Source organism: Trichomycterus rosablanca, chromosome 4 (genome assembly GCF_030014385.1).
Source record: "Trichomycterus rosablanca isolate fTriRos1 chromosome 4, fTriRos1.hap1, whole genome shotgun sequence".
Taxonomy (NCBI): domain Eukaryota; kingdom Metazoa; phylum Chordata; class Actinopteri; order Siluriformes; family Trichomycteridae; genus Trichomycterus; species Trichomycterus rosablanca.
The window spans coordinates 41599474-41620183 of NC_085991.1; the positions used below are offsets into that span (position 1 = coordinate 41599474).

Below are 20710 nucleotides of genomic sequence, written 5' to 3' on the forward strand. Positions count from 1 at the left end.
ACAAAGTGCTGCTGACTTAGTACTCCTCAGTACTGACTTAGTGGGGTGTTCAAACCTTAGCACATGCTAGCCCACCACTGCTTAGATCCAGGTTCTAATCTCAGAGGTGATATCATAGCACATACATGATTGTCTATGATTGATTGGAGGCAGAAGGGACTGAAAGGACTGTGTGGGAATATCGGTACAGCCTGGTGTTCCTGCTGTACAGAATTAGAAGGGAAAAAAATATGACCAGGTGTCTAGACAGATAAGATTGGCTGTTTCTGAGGGGTGGAGGTGTGATGGTTTGGTTCCTATTCAGGGTATTCCTTCCTTGCACACAGTGTTTCCCTGAGGAACCACAACCACTGCTGCCCAGAACAGGGTAAAGCGGTTGACAAAGATGAAATAAAAAAAATTACATTTTTACTCTTTAATCTTCACGTAATGACACAGTGATGAAGTAAAAGCATTTTTATATACTATTTAAAATACTGGGCTTTATGCTGTGATGCTCCAAATTGCATAATGTATGCTTTAATTATCTTTGATATTTGTAAAGAGAACTGAGAAAGAGACACTCGCTATGACGAATCTGCTATGACGAATGGAATAAACTGCCCAAATCCAAGCGTTTAAAGAGTGTAAAGACAAATCCAAGAAGACATGGAGCTGTAACTGCTGCCTAAAAAGTGGCCTCTACAAATTATTGAATAAATACTTTTTCTAGATTTACAGTAACTGTAAATGGGGCGGCACGGTGGCACTGTCGCCTCACAGCAAGAGGGTCCTGGGTTCGATCCCCAGTCCTTTCTGTGCGGAGTTTTCATGTTCTCCCCATGTCTGCGTGGGTTTCCTTCAGAAACTCCTCCCACAGTCCAAAAACATGCAGTCAGTTTAATAGGAGACAATGAATTGCCCAATAGGAGAATGGGTGTTTGTATGTGTGTGTCTGTGTATGTGTATGTGTGTCTGCCCTGCGATGGACTGGCGCCCCGTCCAGGGTGTTACTGTGTGCCTTGTGCCCATTGAAAAGCTGGGATAGGCTCCAGCAACCCCCCCCCCCCCCCCTTTCCCGTGACCCTAATTGGATAAGCGGTTAAGACAGTGAGTGAGTAAGTGAGAGTAACTGTAAATTAGAATGAGGGGAGATTGATTCATTCAGATTAAAATCTACAAACCCAGGTGGCACAGCGGGAAATTCTGCTAGCACACCAGTGCCGGGATTCTGAACTCCTCGGTTTGAAACTTGGCGTTGCCACCGATCGCCTGGGCGCCATCTATAGCAATATACCCACCTCGACTGTAATCAGGGATCCCCAACAGCATAAGACAAATTGACTACGCTAAATTGGGAGAAAATGCATTAAAAAACTACAAACCCCAAAAGTTGGGACACTTTGTAAAATGCAATAAAAACAAGATTCTGTGGGATTTGTTAATTCTCTTGAAAAAATTTTTATTCTTTGTATGCATTTTTCTTTTTTTCTCCCAATCTAGTTGTATTCAATAACCCAGTTATATCTGACAGAGGAGGGCTTTGCCTAAAACACACCTCCTCTGACATATGTGCAGCAGTGGACCACTTCTTTTCCCCTGCACAGTGTCACTTACAGAGAGTCACACACTGATATTTCCTAGCCAGCAGTGGCCGCAGTTGCAGCAGTGATGAGGAATCCGTTTGGCGGGCCCTCTCTCAGACATAGCCAATCATGTCTGTGTGGGTGCCTGGCTGACCGATAGCAGAGCTGAGATTTAAACTAGAGAGCTTGCAATCTCAGCAGTGGTGGACTAGCATGTTTTACCACTGCACCAACCAAGCATCCAAAAGTACAAAGGCAAAGATGTTACTGTTTTCACTGTCCAGCTTAAGTGTACTATGTAAATATAAACAAATGTAGAATTTGATGTCTGCAGGACACTCTAAAAAGTTTGCTACCATGTTACATCACCATTCATATTAATTACATTATAATAATTTGAGAACTGAGGACACATATTGTTGCAGTTTGCAACTATAATTTTTTCCATTCTTGCTTGACACTCTTTATGGTGCACTATACATTTTAAATAAGAGACAGATCAGGCAGACAGGCAGGCCAGTCAAGCACACACAGTGTCTATTAAATAATGCAACAAATAAAGCCTGGCATTACCTTGCTAAAATAACCATAAACATTTTTGGAAAGAGGATGCCTGAAGGTCAGCATATGTGTCTCTAAAGTCGTAATATACTGTATGTCTTTCTGTCAATTAAAAACAAGATGCTGTGGGCACTTATCCACCATGCCACCCCCATACCATGACAGATGATGGCTTTGTCACTTTTCTCTGCAAGCAATCTATTACACAGTCAGGATGGTCATTCTCGTCTTTGGCATTTAAAACTTGACGTCTGTTTTTCCTAGACTCATCTGACCACAGCATCTTTTGGTCCATCTGAGATGAGCTCAGGCCCAGAGAACTTCGCAGCATTCATGTATAGAATTGGTATACAGCTTTTGCTTTGCATAATACAATTTCAGGTTACATTTCCTGATGCAGTGGTGACCTGTGTTCATTCACAATGGTTTTCTAAAGTACTCCTGAGGCTATATTCATCACAGTAGCATGACATTTGGCACAAAGTGGTGAACTACAACCACTTTTTAAAGCAAACCATGATTCCCTCACTTGTTCCCAATTTACCTGATTATTGTGTTCGATAACTCCAATATTCTATAAACTTTTTACTCTTGTTTCCCCATGTCTTAACATTTTTTGAGTGTTTTGCAGGAATCAAAGCTGATCTTTTGTCAGTTACATTAAGGTCAAGACAATTTACAAAAGTTCTTACTTTTCACTTTTTACAAAAAGCCCTAGCTCATGGTCAACATTCCAGTTCATCCCAAAGGTATTACTGCATAGTATATTAAGGGAGTAATGTGCATCATACAGTATATACTGGTGAAGTACGCAGAATGTCATTATATAGTATGCCACACAGCTGAAACCCTAATACATGCTAGTAACATCTAACCCAATCAAAAACATCACCCAGATGCAACTGGACATCCTGAAGTAATTCATAAAATGAAAAGCAGTTCAAATTTTAAAGCTCATTTCTGATCAAAGCCTGTTGGCTGTCTAAGATATGGCACATCTTGGTTATTTTATAATTAAGTGATTTAAAAGTGTTAATTTATGAGTCAGTGACAATACGTGCTGTTTTTCTTTATAATAATTAATTGTTTTACATTATCATACAATGCTGCCATTATGTGAAAATACCTTTAATGCATCTAAAAGAAAGAACTGTCAGATGGTGCAGCTGAATTACTATATGATAAACTGACTATAACACAACATGCCTATTTTTATAATCATGGTCACAACTATGGCTCCTGGGTGATCCAGCGATAAACTGCGCTAGCCCACTGCCACTGGGATCCAGGGTTTAAATCCCCATTGGTGTTATCTGCTGGTCGGGAGTCTACATACAGAGGCCCTGTGACAGATTGGCGTCATGTCTGTGCACTCAGTTGTATTGTGCAGTTAATAAGAATAAAGTCTGTGCTGTAGGACATGCATTAACATCAATTAATTAATGGTCTGTCTATCATTGGACAATAAGTCTTATGGCACCTAGACTAGAGGGGACACATATCAGTGCACCCTTAGTGCTGGTCCCAAGCCCAGTATGGTACGTGGCATAAAACTGTACCAAAATCTAATATGACAATGAATGATCGACTGTAGCGACCCCTAATGGGAGCAGCCGAAAGGAATCACTCACTCACTTTCTTAACCGCTTATCCAATTAGGTCCACGGGAGAGGTGCTGGAGCATATCCCAGCTTTTCAATGGGCGCAAGGCACACAGTAACACCCTGGACGGGGTGCCAGTCCATCGCAGGGCAGACACACATACACACACATTCATCTATAGGGCAATTCAGTGTCTCCAATTAACCTCACTCGCATGTTTCTGGACTGTGGGAGGAAACCGGAGCTCCTGGAGGAAGCCCATGCAGACACAGGGAGAACATGCAAACTCTGTGCAAACCCAGGTTCTTCTTGCTGTGAGGCAACAGTGATACCCACCGAGCCACCATGCCACCTGAAAGGAATCATTTATTCATAATTATGACATTTTAGCTGGTAAATAATTTCCATACAAACAATTGTGATTAATAATTTAAATATCTTATAAATTATAAAAATGCATCTTATAGCTGATTATTTTTTATTTTAAAATATTAGGTAAAAATTATTTTTTAAAATTGTCATTTTTTAATTTATTGTAGATCATCTAAATCAGCTTTGGTCACTGTAAATAATTACAATTAGCTTAAATAACTGTGATTAGGTCATAATTTAATAACTATGACAGGCCTATCACACCCTACCATGATGAAATTGGTTTACAGATTTAAAACTGTTGACAAGAACGGTACCCACAAGGTTTACTGTTTAGAACTCAAGTGTTGCCATTTGGCACCAGAAACTAGTGAATGAATACATAAAACAAACATCAGAACCTTTAACAGATTTTTTCAGATACAATATGCATAACATTTTTAAAACATATAGTCAGTTGTAAAGTTGGGTTTGTTTTTTAAACGTTATAATACATTTATGAAAGCCATTTTAAAATGATATTTGTGGCCACTCAGGTGGCGCAGTGGTAAAGACACACGCTGGAACCAGAGCTGGGACCTTGAATACATCATATCCAGTCTCAGCTCTGCCTGCTGGCCACATGAACAACGATTGGGCTGTTGTTCAGATAGGGGTGGGATATTAAAGCCGGATATTAAAGTCTCATAACTAATGCAATTACGACTTCTGCTGGCTGATTGATGGTGCCTGCACAGAGACGGGAAAAGAGTGCTGTCAGGGTGGGTCTCTCTGTACACAGAGCTGATCCGCATTGCACTCGTCAAAGTGTAGGTGACAAAATGCATATGGCTGCTGCCCACATGTCGAAGAGGGCGTGGGTTAGCTTTGTTCTTCTCAATCAGAGCGGGGATCGGCATTGGTGGAGAGGAAGCATGACGCAATCGGGCAATTGGATGCGCTAAAAGGGAGAAAAAAGGGAGAAAATGCATTAACAAAATAAAATTATATTTGTCATTGACCCATTTATAAACTCTAAAATGATTCTTAAGCAACAAGGTCACCGGGTTCACCAGATAACATGTTCTACTGTAGGTGAAAGTCAGTTATCTAACAGGGTGCCTAAAATGTAAAGGCACTAGGTTATACTGCACAGAAAGCAAGAATGACCAGGATGAGCCGTATCTTGAACAGCACCATGCTATCCATCATATAAAATAACAAAAACAAAACCATTTGAAGGAGCTGTAGTCACATGTTGTTGTGTAAAATGCTGTAAAATGCTGTAAATGCTTGTTGTTTTGTGATTGTGTAGAATTTTAGAATTTACTATGTATTAACGGCCCCACATTCAGACTGCCATTTTATACCAAACCTGTGAATGTTTGATCAGATCAATTCTGTCCGAATCATTTTACTTTATTTTTCTGTGACGCTGCTATTTAGTTAATAAACTTGCACTATCATTGTTGACTGTGTTACTCTATAACAGTATTACAATTTTGCATTTGACTTTCTTCTCTTTTTCTGCTATTTTTCCCCCCAATTTTCTCTCCTAATCTAGTCGTAACCAATTACCCTGATTGCATTACGCTTCACCTCTACCGATACAACCCTCCACTGCTGACTGAGGAGCTTCGCAACTGACACACATCCCCTCCGACACGTGTGCAGTACCGACTGCATCTTTTCACCTTCACGAGACGAGTTGATATGCGGATCAACCTTGTGCACGGAGAGCCACACCCTGACCAGCATTATTCCCCAACTCTGTGCAGGTGCCATCAATCAGCCAGCAGAGGTTGTAATTGCATCAGTTATGAGGAACCCTAGTCCGACTCATCCCACCCTGAACAACGGCCAATCGTTCATGTGGCCACCCAGCCCAGCAGGATGGCAGAGCTGAGATTCGATTCGATGTATTCGAAATCCCAGCTCTGGTGCACTAGCGTATTTTGTGGTTGTGTCACAGCATCGCTCCCAGTAATTCCGGGGAAGCTGGACCCGCCACACCCTCAACCAGGATAAAACAGTGGTAAAACATGAATATGAAAAGTTAAGCTTTATTTATTTTCACTTGATGACGTTTTACTGCCAAGCGCTAAACAAAGTGGCTGTTCATTGTTAATTTAAAATGGTTTAGAATGACATAAAATTCCAATCCCCCCCACACCCAGATAGATTTGGTACCCACATTTTAGTTCATGGCTACAGCGACACAGAGCATTGTAAAAAAAAAGAAATTGAGGAAACACAGTGGTAAATATGCCTTTGTCCCAACATTTTTGGAATGCTTTGCACTCCAAAGAGTGAATATGAGCGAATGTGTACTAGGGCTGGGAATGACGGTACATTCGGTATACCATCTTTGGGTCCAAAAGTGTAAAACATGACGTTAAAATCCTAATAAACAAACAAAACAAACAAACAGTAATTGTAGAACTACAAAGTGCTTCAAAATGGCAAGTGGAGCTGATAAAATGGACAAAGAGTGTAGAAACAAGGAGGTGGTTTTAATGTTATGGCTGATCGGTGTACATTGTGTCATTTTGTGGGGCTAAGCAAAGCTTATAGTACTCAAAACCTTCATTATATTCATGGTGAAATTAAACCTTTTTATATTCTATGTACTTATGACTGTAGAATAAGCCACAGACATATAAAAAGGTCCCAGGCATACAAAAAATACCGTGATATACCGTGACACCGTCAGAATCTTAAAAAAATAGCCTTAATGTGTACAATAAAAAGGGAAAGGTTTTGCAATTATAACTACAACTCGCAGCTCTGGATTGAAATAGTGCGCTAATTGCGCCATCTACTGACAGAGATGCACACTGCGCTATGTGTGATGAGGCTCTTGAGCATCAGAACGCATCTATTCTGTGTATCACTGGGTGGTGCTCTGGCGCTGTGCGATGCGCATGCGCACTGCAGCGCTACTCACGCGCAGCAGAGTGAACGCTGCCAAGGAAACACAAATGCAGAGAGGCGACGGTGAGCATCAATCCAAGAAGCCATAAACAACCATAAACGTCAGCGTTATTTCCACAGTTCTGCTTACTGATAATGTGCAGCCGCGCTACTCTGAGAAATATGTGAGGGGAAAACGAGGAAAAGAAGAGACAAGCTTGCGAAAAAGAAATATAACGACCAGAATTTGCTGCTATATTACAGGTAAATCACTCTCATCTAATCGGTTTATATGTGCGGGATTAAGCCACGCTGAAGTGCTATAATGCTAACCAAGTATTGCTGTTTCTGTTTGTGTGTCGACACTAGAAGCCTTTAAATTTAAATAAGAAATCCTAAACAACATGTAAATGCGTATTATTGCGTAAAAACGTGAATAAATCTAAACACAAATGATATTTCTGACATTCATCTGTCACACTATGATTTACCGCTAATGATTAGCATGGTTCCAATCCTGTGTGAAACATAGACTGCTCATACAGTGCTCAAATTCTCCCTGTCTGATATTTAAAATCATTTAAAGCCTCTAAATCTGTATAAAAATCTATTATTTTCTATAAGAACAGTGTATGGTACCGAAATTGCTTTATTTCTGTACAAATAATACATTGTGTATGTTTTAAGGCATTGATTTAAGTGTTTTTACGTTCACTAGCATTAAGGGTTCTGTTACAGTGTAGGTGGTGAAATGTGTTTTATTATTATTATTATTATTTATAAATTCTTATTCCATCCACAAATATACTTTTTTAAAGATTTGAGAAGATTTGGTTCATAATTATTCAAATTTATAAAAAAAAAAAACCCATAGTGTTCATGCATACAGATATTATTATTCCTACTACTATTATTATTATTCCTTCATTCATTTATCCTTCCATTCATTTATTGTCTGTTTTACCACCGTTTACTTTGTTCAGGGTTGCGGTAGGTCCAATTCAATGGGCGAAAGGTAGGAAACACCCTGGACAGGTCGCCAGAAAATCACAGTCTTCTTGTTGTTCTTGTTCTTCTTATTTTTATTATTAAATGTTAATGGTGATAAGGACAGTGGTAGACTATTGGGTAGGGCTTTGGGTTATCAACTGAAAGGTTGAGGGTTCGAATCCCAGCTCTGCCATGCAGCCACTGACCCTGGGATATAGGGCCGCTCAGGTGGCGCAGCGGTAAAAAAAAACAGAGCCAGAACCAGAGCTGGGATTTCGAATACATCATATCGAATCAAATCTCTGCCTACCGGCTAAGGCTGAGCGGCCACATGAACAACGATTGGCCTGTTGTTCAGATATGGGCGGGACTAAGCCGGATGGAGTCTCTCTCCCATGACTGGTGCAATTACGACCTCTGCTGGCTGATTGATGGCGACTGCACAGAGATGAGAAAGGAGTGCTCTCAGGGTGTGTCTCTCCGTACACAACGCTGAGCTACACTGCACTCGTCAAAGTGCAGGTGATAAAATGCATACGGCATGCTGCCCACGTGTCAGAGGGGGTGTGGGTTAGCTTCGTTCTCCTCAATTAGAGCAGGGATCGGCATTGGTGGAGAGGAAGCATGACGTTATTGGGCAATTGGACGCGCTGAAAGGGAGAAAAAAGGGAGAAAATGCATAAACAACAAAAAAAGCTGGGATATGCAAAGAAAGAATTTCGTTGTACTGTTTATCTGTATGGGAGGCACGGTGGCTCAGTGGGTAGCACTGTCGCCTCACAGCAAGAAGGAAGGTCCTGGGTTCGATCCCTAGGTGGGGCGGTCCGGGTCCTTTCTGTGCGGAGTTTGCATGTTCTCCCCGTGTCTGCGTGGGTTTCCTCCGGGAGCTCCGGTCTCCTCCCACAGTCCAAAAACATGCAGCCAAGTTAATTGGAGACACTGAATTGCCCTATAGGTGAATGGGTGGGTGTGGGTGTGTGTCTGCCCTGCGAATACCGTCCAGGGTATTACTGTGTGACCATTGAAAAGCTGGAATAGGCTCCAGCGCCCCATAACACCCCCCCCCCCCCCCCCCCCCCCCGACTCTAACTGCATAAGCGGTTAAGACAGTGAGTAAGTGTTTATCTGCATTATATTCTTTTCAGAGCTGTTTAATGGAGCTGTTTTTTTCTATTTTTATTAAATATAATACAGCCCTTCTGTTTGATGCCCAAACTTTACAAAATTCTGAGTATTTTTTTAAATAATCTTTAATTCTATATTAGATATAGCCAGAGAAAATGGGAGCAGTAACCTCACTTTGTCCAGATCATGCAAAGAGAGAACTGTCTCTGACACTCCCAACTCCCAAGAATCAGCATGTAGCATAAAGTAGGTCCATGATGCATTATTGAAATTGCGTTCTGAGGAACAGCATTTAGTTCTTAGCTTGCTTAATACAGATACACTAGTGCCATTTGAATTTTATTTAATTTTATTTTTTTGCTTCATAATAAATGCTTTAAAAAGCTTTTTCCTTACATCTCAGTGAATAGTCCTTTGGGCTGCCAATCGAAAGGTTGTGTGTTGAATCCCGTCTCTGCCAAGCAATCTCTGTTGGGCCCTTGGGCCTTAATCCTCTTGGCTCCAGGGTTGACATGCAATGGCTGACCCTGCGCTCAGACCCTAGCTTCCCAACAAGCTGGAAAATGCAAAAAAAAAAAAAAAAGAATTACATTGTACTGCAGATCAGCAATAACATTAGAACCACCTCCTTGTTTCTACACTCACTGTCCATTTTATCAGCTCCACTTACCATATAGAAGCACTTTGTAGTTCTACAATTACTGACTGTAGTCCATCTGTTTCTCTACATACCTTTTTTAGCCTGCTTTCACCCTGTTCTTCAATGGTCATGACCCCCACAGGACCACCACAGAGCAGGTATTATTTAGGTGGTGGATGATTCTCAGCACTGCAGTGACACTGACATGGTGGTGGTAAGAGATAAGATAAGATAAGATAAGATTCCCACTCACGTTCCTTCAACGTTCCCTCAACGTTCCCCCAACGTTCCCCCACGAATGTTCCCCCAACGTTCCCCCATGAACGTTCCCTCAATGTTCCTTCACGAACGTTTCCTCAACGTTCCCCCACCAACGTTCCCCCAACGTTTCCACATGAACGTTTCCTCAACGTTCCCCCACGAACGTTCCCCCAACGTTTCCACACAAACGTTCCCTCAACGTTCCCCCTCAACATTGAGGGAACGTTAAGTAAGTGTTTTAATCTTCTAGAATGGTAAGTCTGTCATGTTCGTTCCTCATTTATTTATTTATACTTATCACTTCTCTGAAGCAGTAAATTCTCTTCAATAACTTCAGTCCTGCTTTGCAAATTCCATTTTGACAGTAATTCAACTGAATAACCTCGAATTTAACATGATTCTTCTATTTGGTTGCAACTCCTATATGCAGTAATCTGTAGTTAGAATAGAACAAAAGAGAGAATCCAAAAAGGCCACAGGTTGAATAATATCTGATTTAAAGACGTCTACTAGGGCTGGGCGATATGGATCAAAAATAATATCTCGATATTTTTTGGCTGAACGGCGATATACGATATATATCTCTAGATATATTTTTTTATCCCATAAGGTAATAACAAAAAGACACTTCTGAGACAAAGCTACATGTTCCAAATTTTTTACAGGCACTTTTATTAAAATTCATGCTGGGGAAGCTTCACACAAGAACTATTTTTACTTAAAAAAAAAGAGCTATTCTAAGAAAAAGAAAGTTGTTTCTAATGTATCTCCTGTCGTGTAATGTACACGTTTTTTCAAAAATCCACCCAAACGTTTTTTCAAAAATCCACCCAAACGTTTTTTTCAAAAATCCACCCAAATGTTTTCTCAAAAATCCACCAAAACGTTTTTTCAAAAATCCACCCAAACGTTTTTTCAAAAATCCACCCAAATGTTTTCTCAAAAATCCACCCAAACGTTTTCTCAAAAATCCACCCAAACGTTTTCTCAAAAATCCACCCAAACGTTTTTTCAAAAATCCACCCAAATGTTTTCTCAAAAATCCACCCAAACGTTTTTTCAAAAATCCACCCAAATGTTTTCTCAAAAATCCACCCAAACGTTTTCTCAAAAATCCACCCGAACGTTTTCTCAAAAATCCACCCGAACGTTTTCTCAAAAATCCACCCGAACGTTTTCTCAAAAATCCACCCGAACGTTTTCTCAAAAATGCACCCGAACGTTTTCTCAAAAATCCACCCGAACGTTTTCTCAAAAATCCACCCAAACGTTTTCTCAAAAATCCACCCAAACGTTTTCTCAAAAATCTACCCGAACGTGGATTGTTGGGTGGATTGTTGAGGGAACATTTGGGTGAATTGTTGAGGGAACATTTGGGTGGATTGTTCAGGGAATGGTTGGGAGAATTGTTGAAAACCCAAACGTTTTCTCAACGATCCACCCAACCATTACCTCAACAATTCACCCAAATGTTCCCTCAACAATTCACCCAAATGTTCCCTCAACAATTCACCCAAATGTTCCCTCAACAATTCACCCAAATGTTCCCTCAACAATTCACCCAACCATTCCCAACAATCTGCCCAAACGTTCCCTCAACGTTCCCCCCTCATGTTCCTTCAACGTTTCCCCACGAACATTCCCCCATTGTTCCCCCACGAACATTCCTCCAACGTTCCCCCATGAACGTTCCCCCCGAACGTTCCCCCATGAGCGTTCCCCCCAAACGTTCCCCCAGCGGTTCCCCACGAACGTTCCCCCAACGTTCCCTCAACGTTCCCCCAACGTTTCCCCATAAACGTTCCCTCAACGTTCCCCCAGGAACGTTCCCCCAACGTTTCCCCGCGAACGTTCCCCCAACGTTCCCCCACAAACGTTCCCTCAACGTTCCTTCACGTATGTTCCCCCAACGTTCCCCCAACGTTTCCACACAAACGTTCCCTCAACGTTCCCCCTCAACATTGAGGGAACGTTAAGTAAGTGTTTTAATCTTCTAGAATGGTAAGTCTGTCATGTTCGTTCCTCATTTATTTATTTATACTTATCACTTCTCTGAAGCAGTAAATTCTCTTCAATAACTTCAGTCCTGCTTTGCAAATTCCATTTTGACAGTAATTCAACTGAATAACCTCGAATTTAACATGATTCTTCTATTTGGTTGCAACTCCTATATGCAGTAATCTGTACTTAGAACATTTGGGTGGATTGTTAAGGGAATGTTTGGGTGAATTGTTGAGGGAACATTTTTGTGGATTGTTAAGGGAATGTTTGGGTGAATTGTTGAGGGAACATTTGGGTGGATTGTTAAGGGAATGTTTGGGTGAATTGTTGAGGGAACGTTTGGGTGAATTGTTGAGGGAACATTTTTGTGGATTGTTAAGGGAACGTTTGGGTGAATTGTTGAGGGAACGTTTGGGTGAATTGTTAAGGGAATGTTTGGGTGAATTGTTGAGGGAACATTTGGGTGGATTGTTAAGGGAATGTTTGGGTGAATTGTTGAGGGAACGTTTGGGTGAATTGTTGAGGGAACATTTTTGTGGATTGTTAAGGGAACGTTTGGGTGAATTGTTGAGGGAACGTTTGGGTGAATTGTTGAGGGAACATTTTTGTGGATTGTTAAGGAAATGTTTGGGTGAATTGTTGAGGGAACATTTGGGTGGATTGTTGAGGGAACATTTGGGTGCATTGTTAAGGGAATGTTTGGGTGAATTGTTGAGGGAACGTTTGGGTGGATTGTTGAGGGAACATTTGGGTGAATTGTTGAGGGAACGTTTGGGTGAATTGTTGAGGGAACGTTTGGGTGAATTGTTGAGGGAACGTTTGGGTGAATTGTTGAGGGAACATTTGGGTGGATTTTTAAGGGAACGTTTGGGTGAATTGTTGAGGGAACATTTGGGTGGATTGTTAAGGGAACGTTTGGGTGGATTTTTAAGGGAACGTTTGGGTGAATTGTTGAGGGAACATTTGGGTGAATTGTTGAGGGAACATTTGGGTGGATTTTTAAGGGAACATTTGGGTGGATTGTTAAGGGAACGTTTGGGTGGATTGTTGAGGGAACGTTTGGGTGGATTGTTGAGGGAACATTTGGGTGAATTGTTGAGGGAACGTTTGGGTGAATTGTTGAGGGAACATTTGGGTGGATTTTTAAGGGAACGTTTGGGTGAATTGTTGAGGGAACATTTGGGTGGATTGTTAAGGGAACGTTTGGGTGGATTTTTAAGGGAACGTTTGGGTGAATTGTTGAGGGAACAGTTGGGTGGATTTTTAAGGGAACGTTTGGGTGAATTGTTGAGGGAACATTTGGGTGGATTTTTAAGGGAACGTTTGGGTGAATTGTTGAGGGAACATTTGGGTGAATTGTTGAGGGAACATTTGGGTGGATTGTTAAGGGAACGTTTGGGTGGATTGTTGAGGGAACATTTGGGTGGATTGTTAAGGGAACGTTTGGGTGGATTGTTGAGGGAACATTTGGGTGGATTGTTAAGGGAACGTTTGGGTGAATTGTTGAGGGAACATTTGGGTGGATTGTTAAGGGAACGTTTGGGTGGATTGTTGAGGGAACATTTGGGTGGATTGTTAAGGGAACGTTTGGGTGAATTGTTGAGGGAACATTTGGGTGGATTGTTGAGGGAACATTTGGGTGGATTGTTAAGGGAACGTTTGGGTGGATTGTTGAGGGAACATTTGGGTGGATTGTTAAGGGAACGTTTGGGTGGATTGTTGAGGGAACATTTGGGTGGATTGTTAAGGGAACGTTTGGGTGGATTGTTGAGGGAACATTTGGGTGGATTGTTAAGGGAACGTTTGGGTGAATTGTTGAGGGAACATTTGGGTGGATTGTTAAGGGAACGTTTGGGTGGATTGTTGAGGGAACATTTGGGTGGATTGTTAAGGGAACGTTTGGGTGAATTGTTGAGGGAACATTTGGGTGGATTGTTGAGGGAACATTTGGGTGGATTGTTAAGGGAACGTTTGGGTGGATTGTTGAGGGAACATTTGGGTGGATTGTTAAGGGAACGTTTGGGTGGATTGTTGAGGGAACATTTGGGTGGATTGTTAAGGGAATGGTTGGGAGAATTGTTGAAAACCCAAACGTTTTCTCAACGATCCACCCAACCATTCCCAACAATCTACCTAAACGTTCCCTCAACGTTCCCCCCTCACGTTCCCTCAACGTTCCCCCCGAACGTTCCTTCAACGTTCCCCCCGAACGTTCCCCCAATGTTCCCCCACGAACATTCCCCCAACGTTCCCCCATGAACGTTCCCCCTGAACGTTCCCCCAGCGTTTCCCCATGAACGTTCCCCACGAACGTTCCCCGAACGTTCCCTCAACGTTCCTTCATGAACGTTCTCCCAACGTTTCCCCACGAACGTTCCCTCAACGTTCCCCCTCAACGTTTCCTCAACGCTCCCCCCCCCAACATTCCCTCAACGTTTAGAGGCATGCTGGTACATACCGGATAGCAATTACAAATATATTGTCTGGCCCTTTAAGAATGTTAAGTGCACTATAGGGCGCAGGGAGCGAGTGTGTAGGGAAGGTGTCGGAATTTATCGTTTCCGTCTGTGCTCGTGTTCTTCTGTTGTTTTGCACTGAGCTTGTGTGACATTAAATATAGCGTTCTCGTTAAACCCCCCTCACATGTTTGGACTTTATACATTATTATGTATATGTCGCCACAACATTTACATTAATATTTTTTTTACCGTATAGAACTCAGTTCTGTAATACAGGCAGAACTAATCGTTAATGTTACTGTGTAACTATTACAACATTTATTGCATTTTAATCAGCGTTCTGCTTCATGCACTTTATTATTATTTAACAGCTTTGTTTGTTGTTTAATTGCTGTTTGCTCCTTGTTTACTGCAGAGTTAGTTCATGCAATTTTATTAATTTTTGGTTGTTTATTGGCCAAGAACAAGAACAATACTATAATAGAAGATAAATAAATAAATGACGTCTCGGACGTCGGGCGATCATCCAGTATAAACTAACACGATCACATACTACATCCAGTACAGAAATCACTCAACATAATGTTTTTTACCTATATAGCAAATATCTATACATGCACATCACATATACAAACACAAGAGTCAGAACAACAGGAGATGCACCGTTACGTTATTATTACTGTTTATAACACTTGTGCTTGATTTACACTGTTTATATATGAAGTAAATACGTTCATGTCAGCGCGTGCATGCGCTTGTATGTATTTCCATTTTCCAATATTGGTTTTTAAAACGAATAACGACTCGTTTTCTTGTTTTTCAACTTTGGTATTTGAAGTGAAAAACGAATGACCAAAGGTACACGAAACTGGAACCTTTTGTCTGGACTTGTTTTCGGCGTTCTCTACAGAATACATGATTCTGCTGCTCATCTGACACTTTGAATCCGAACCATCTCCAAATAATTGAGCCATTATTATTCTTTTTACTAAGCAGCTCCTCAACCGTCTCCATGCTATCATGGGAGCTTTACTTACAGAAATGTATTCTGAGGGCAGAAAGAATTGGCGGTGGGGAGGGGCGAGTTGTGTTCAGTGAGGGAGAGGGGCGGGGCAGGTGAACATGTGCAGAGACAAACTGGGAGAAGAGAAAGACGAACTGTCGGATCTAATTGGAACGCAACATCTATATCGATATAGACGATATTGTCTTATCTTATATCGCGTATGAAAATAGATTGATATTTTATAAAATCTCGATTTTAAATCTCGTCTACCCTCAGTTGTTCAGTTTACAAAACTTTTACACAATCTCATTGTACATAGCTGCACGTGACCGATGCAGAACATTGTCTGTTTCTTTCTCTGTGTGGTAAAAAAGCTTTTGTGAACATGCAGAAAGCAATGTGCAAACGCAGTGACTCTTTTGAAAACAGCCCTAGTGGAATGACATGATGTAGCAGCAGCAGCAGCATGGTAAATAACAAGCATATCCCTGTGCTGTCTGTCTTACACACAACTTTCTTTCACACATGTATGTTTACCCAGGTACTAGAGATGTGCTCTAAATGCCTACATAGTAGCAGGTTCAATCAATGCCTGATTATGAAACATATTTTTGAATATGTGGGTTTTGCGTCAAAGCCTTTTTTCATAATGAAGCATTAATTAGTCATGTTAAACCATGAGCAAGGAAATATAGTTGACTGGATGAGCAAATAAGTGTGCACCTACACACACAGCCCGATGAGCTAAAAAATGAGCGCCACCCCCCAGAAACTGAGCGTGGCGATGCCTGTTTTGTAACAGTTGTACATGTGACTGTGTGAGTTATATAAAAATATGGGCTGATTGTAGTTACTAGCAGTATACGTGTTAAATGTGCAGGTATGATAAAAGCCTGAGTTTCTTTGATAAGGGCTAAATTGTTATGGCCAGACAACTGGGTTGAATAGACCACTGAAGTCGTGTCATCATTTTGTAGGCCACGCCATGTTGTTATGCCCAAATTTGGTAACCCGGGTCTAAGAGAATTTTTGAATGGAAAATAATGAATGGAGATTTCGCAAATTGCCTCTCTCGCATCCTGTAGTCATAAAAAATGTTCCAAATCTGTAACGTTTTTGTTTGTTGTTTGTATGGAGATTCTTCTGTCTATTATCACTGAATATGAAGTCGTTAAAGAGTCGAAATATGAATATTGCTACATGTAAGCTAATGCTACTGCACACTGAATTGACGTCACTAGACTGGAAGCCTCTTAAATAACCGCACGAAGCAGCACAATTCACCAGAGTAACAGTGGAGTGATATTCACAAGTTTTGGTTGATATTTTTAGTAGTTAGCTACATTAAAGTAGAAAGCAAGGATGGTCGGGTGTTACGCCTTTGGTTGTACTCAACGAAAGCGGGCCGCTCGTTCCGTTGATTTGATTGGTGTAGTTCAGTGACGTCTAATTAATGTGCAGCAGCATTAGCTTTCGTGCAGCATTATTAGTATTAGGACCCTTTAACAACCTCGTAATTCAGAGGATCCAGTGATGTACAGGAGAAAAATGTACACAGGACAAAACGTATAGGGTTCTGAACATGTTTATTTAGCACAGGATGCGTTAGAGACGATTTTTTGAAAACCCCATTCATTTTTGCCATTGAAAATCTGACTTAGACCCAGGTCTCCAAATTTGGGCATAACGAGGACTACAGAATGACGCACGACTTCCGTGGTCTATTATAGGGAGCTCACAGGCACAATGGTGAGTATCCATCAACAGTGGTCAGAGCAGAGACAAGCCACAATCTTCTTATAGTGGTTGTTGGGTGGCCAAGACCCATTGATACCAGAGGACAAAAGCAATGGTGTCCACTGTAGCTCAAGCTGCAGATCATTTTAATACTTGTGATAAGGTTAGTGTCATAGTACACAATCCATCAAACCCTTTTGTATATGAAGCTGTGTAGTCGCAGGTCAGTCAGAGTGCCCATGCCAATTTCTGTCCAGCATCAAACTCACCAGAACTGGACATCAGAGCAATAGAAGAAGATCGACTGCGAGTGAACTACACTGTGGCTTTGTATACACATCGTGTGTGCTTGATTGGCCTGCCAGTAGATCTGTCTGACTGTTGAGCAGCTGAACTTGTATTAAGGAAGAATAGGCAAACATTCCACTTGAAAAAATACAACAATCAGTATTCTCAGGTCCCAAACCATTAAAAAGCTTCATTAGTAACAGATTATTTACCAAGTATTTTAAGGCAAAGCATTTATTCTGTCTCTACCAATTGGTAGGGCGGCACGGTGGCTCAGTGGGTAGCACTGTCACCTCACAGCAAGAAGGTCCTGGGTTCGATCGCCAGGTGGGGTGGTCCGGGTCCTTTCTGTGTGGAGTTTGCATGTTCTCCCCGTGTCTGCGTGGGTTTCCTCCGGGTGCTCCGGTTTCCTCCCACAGTCCAAAGACATGCAAGTGAGGTGAATTGGAGATACAAAATTGTTCCTGACTGTGTTTGATATAACTTTGTGAACTGATGAATCTTGTGTAATGAGTAACTACCGTTCCTGTCATGAATGTAACCAAAGTGTAAAACATGACGTTAAAATCCTAATAAACAAACAAACAAACTACCAATTGGTAATGAATATATTGCTCACAAACTAGCAAAAGATCAAAAGCATTAGTTCCTATGTACACATTTACAACTTCTCAAACACCATGCTAAACCGGTGTTAAGTAGTAAGTAAGTAATGTACACACACACACACACACACACACAGAAGCCTGGCTGAGTCAGCAACATTAGACAGCAGCACATAATCAATACCAATTGTAATGAGTTTAACCACTAGATTGTTGTCACAGAGGCGACCATGGACATTGGTAATCAAGCTTGGCTCAGAACTTGTTATAATTCCATCAGTGTTTTTCTCCTGATATAAGAAAAAAGGAAAGGCAAAACATGTAGCTAGATTGATGCCACAGGTGCTTCGTTTACTGAATCAAACTCAAACATAGCTTTATTGACATGACAAAATGTGGGCATTCGTATTGCCAAAGCTTACGTGCCAAAGTAACATATTTAGGAAATATAATTAAACATTAAGTAAAATAAAAATGAAAAACAACAATAAAAACAGTAGTAATAGAAAATATACAATAAATAAAAATACAATAAAAATTACAGATATACATATAAAAATGTTAGAAAAACAGTGCAAATGGTACAGAAAAACAAAGTGAGTGTGTGTGTGAGAGAGAGACATGGTCACCCACTGTCTTTCACCTACTGCTCACGTGTCGGAGGGGATGTGTGTCAGTTCGCTCTCCTCAATCAGGGGTGGGGGTGAGCTCCAGTAGAGAGGAAGCATAATGCAATTGGGTAAAAATTGGACGCACTAAAAAATAGCAAGAAAATGCAAAAAAAAAAAAAAAACACCCCTATGTTACACTTTCATTAAATAAAACATGAAGACTCGCTGATGTGAATCTCAGTGATGTGTGTTATATTTTGATGGGACGCTATAAGCTTGTCAGTTTTCAGTTATCGAACCACTTGGACTGACAGAAATGTTTAAGGTATTTGCGTTGGCTTTGATTTATCCAAGTGTTGTTCCATAATTTCCATGCCATATATTTTTTCCAGTGTTTTTTCATTACATTTTAATGAAACTAAATATCCCTCTAAGTATTATGAGGTGTTGTGCAGCTTTGATCAGAGCAGTGACACATTTGGAAAATTGGGACACTGCAGCTTACTAAGCGTTCACTGATCTTGTGATTGTGCTGAGGCCACCACATTTAATTGTGTGTGACAAGAGGGCATGAAAATGAAAGGACAAAAGGAATGTTTGATACAGAGCCAAGCATAGAAGGTTTTCACAGTGGTAAAATGTGTTATTAGGTTGTGTAATGGCGAATAAGAACTAGCCATTATTAGGGATGTAACGATTCACCATATAACCGATTAAAAAATTCCATGATTCAAATCGATTTGACATGTAAAATGAATCGATATTCACTTTAAACAGCAGAGGGCACTGGCGGTATTCACCTCGCCTGGTTGACGTCACTGGCGCTATACACCTGGTTGCCAAATTCGGGGGTTTTCAGCCAAATTGGGCTTAATTCAAAATTGTTTTGCATAGTTTGTACCTACCTCAGAAATAAAAGGGCATTTGTTATTTAGATAAATAAAAGATAATCACAAATACAGTTTTTTATTTTCTTTTTTAAGAGAAATAATAAAAGGAAACTTTGTCAAAATTTGTCTTCAATTTCAGTTTTAAAAAATCGGGAAAAAATTGTATCATGAACCCAGTATCATGAATCGCATCGTGGGTAGAGTGTATCGTTACATCCCTAGCCATTATTAGTTAATTAGCAGTTCAGCACAATTCATTATCGTAATCGTGATTAACTCATTATCTTCTACTCACAATCTTTTAATGTTTACTCTCATATCTCATACCTATGTTGGTGTGAGTTTTTGATGAGTCCGTGTTTTTTGCCTTTATGGTTTCTTCCTGCTCCACATATTGAATTAATCATGTGTTGTAATCATGTTTGTCACTTCTCTTTGACAGTCGTCCGTGTGTCTTTCTAGATTTGTTACATTCTTGTCAGTTTCCCTTCCTTCTATATTCTGGATATGTCCCACTATCAATATATATGTCAAAAATTTGAGAACATACACTATATTGCCAAAAGTATTCACTCACCCATCCAAATCATTGAATTCAGGTGTTCCAATCACTTCCATGGCCACAGGTGTATAAAACCAAGCACCTAGGCATGCAGATTGCTTCTACAAACATCAGGAGCTCAGTAAATTCCAGCGTGGTACCATGTTAGGATGCCACCTGTGCAACAAGTCCAGTCATGAAATTTCCTCTCTACTAAATATTCCACAGTCATCTGTCAGTGGTGTTATAACAAAGTGGAAGCGATTGGGAACGACAGCAACTCAGCCATGAAGTGGTAGGTCACGTAAAATGACAGAGCGGGGTCAGCGGATGCTGAGGCACATAGTGCACAGAGGTCACCAACGTTCTGCAGAGTCAATCGCTACAGACCTCCAAACTTCATGTGGCCTTTAGATTAGCTCAAGAACAATGTGTAGAGAGCTTCATAGAATGGGTTTCCATGGCCGAGCAGCTGCATCCAAGCCTTACATCACCAAGCGCAATGTAAAGCGTCGGATGCAGTGGTGTAAAGCACAGCACCACTGGACTCTAGAGCAGTGGAGA

General features: G+C 40.9%; 1 protein-coding gene across 4 annotated transcripts in view; it reads left to right on the forward strand.

Annotated features, from left to right (window-relative positions):
* The first annotated feature begins 7094 nt into the window (after positions 1–7094).
* Positions 7095–20710, forward strand: part of zgc:109889 (uncharacterized protein LOC553542 homolog) — a 45123-nt gene continuing 31507 nt past the window's right edge. For 3 of the 4 annotated variants that reach the window (XM_062994316.1, XM_062994317.1, XM_062994314.1), the window contains exon 1: positions 7095–7256. The gene's annotated coding sequence lies outside the window, so the exon portion shown is untranslated. The remainder of the gene's footprint in view (positions 7257–20710) is intronic. The other variant, XM_062994315.1, reaches the window with a different exon arrangement.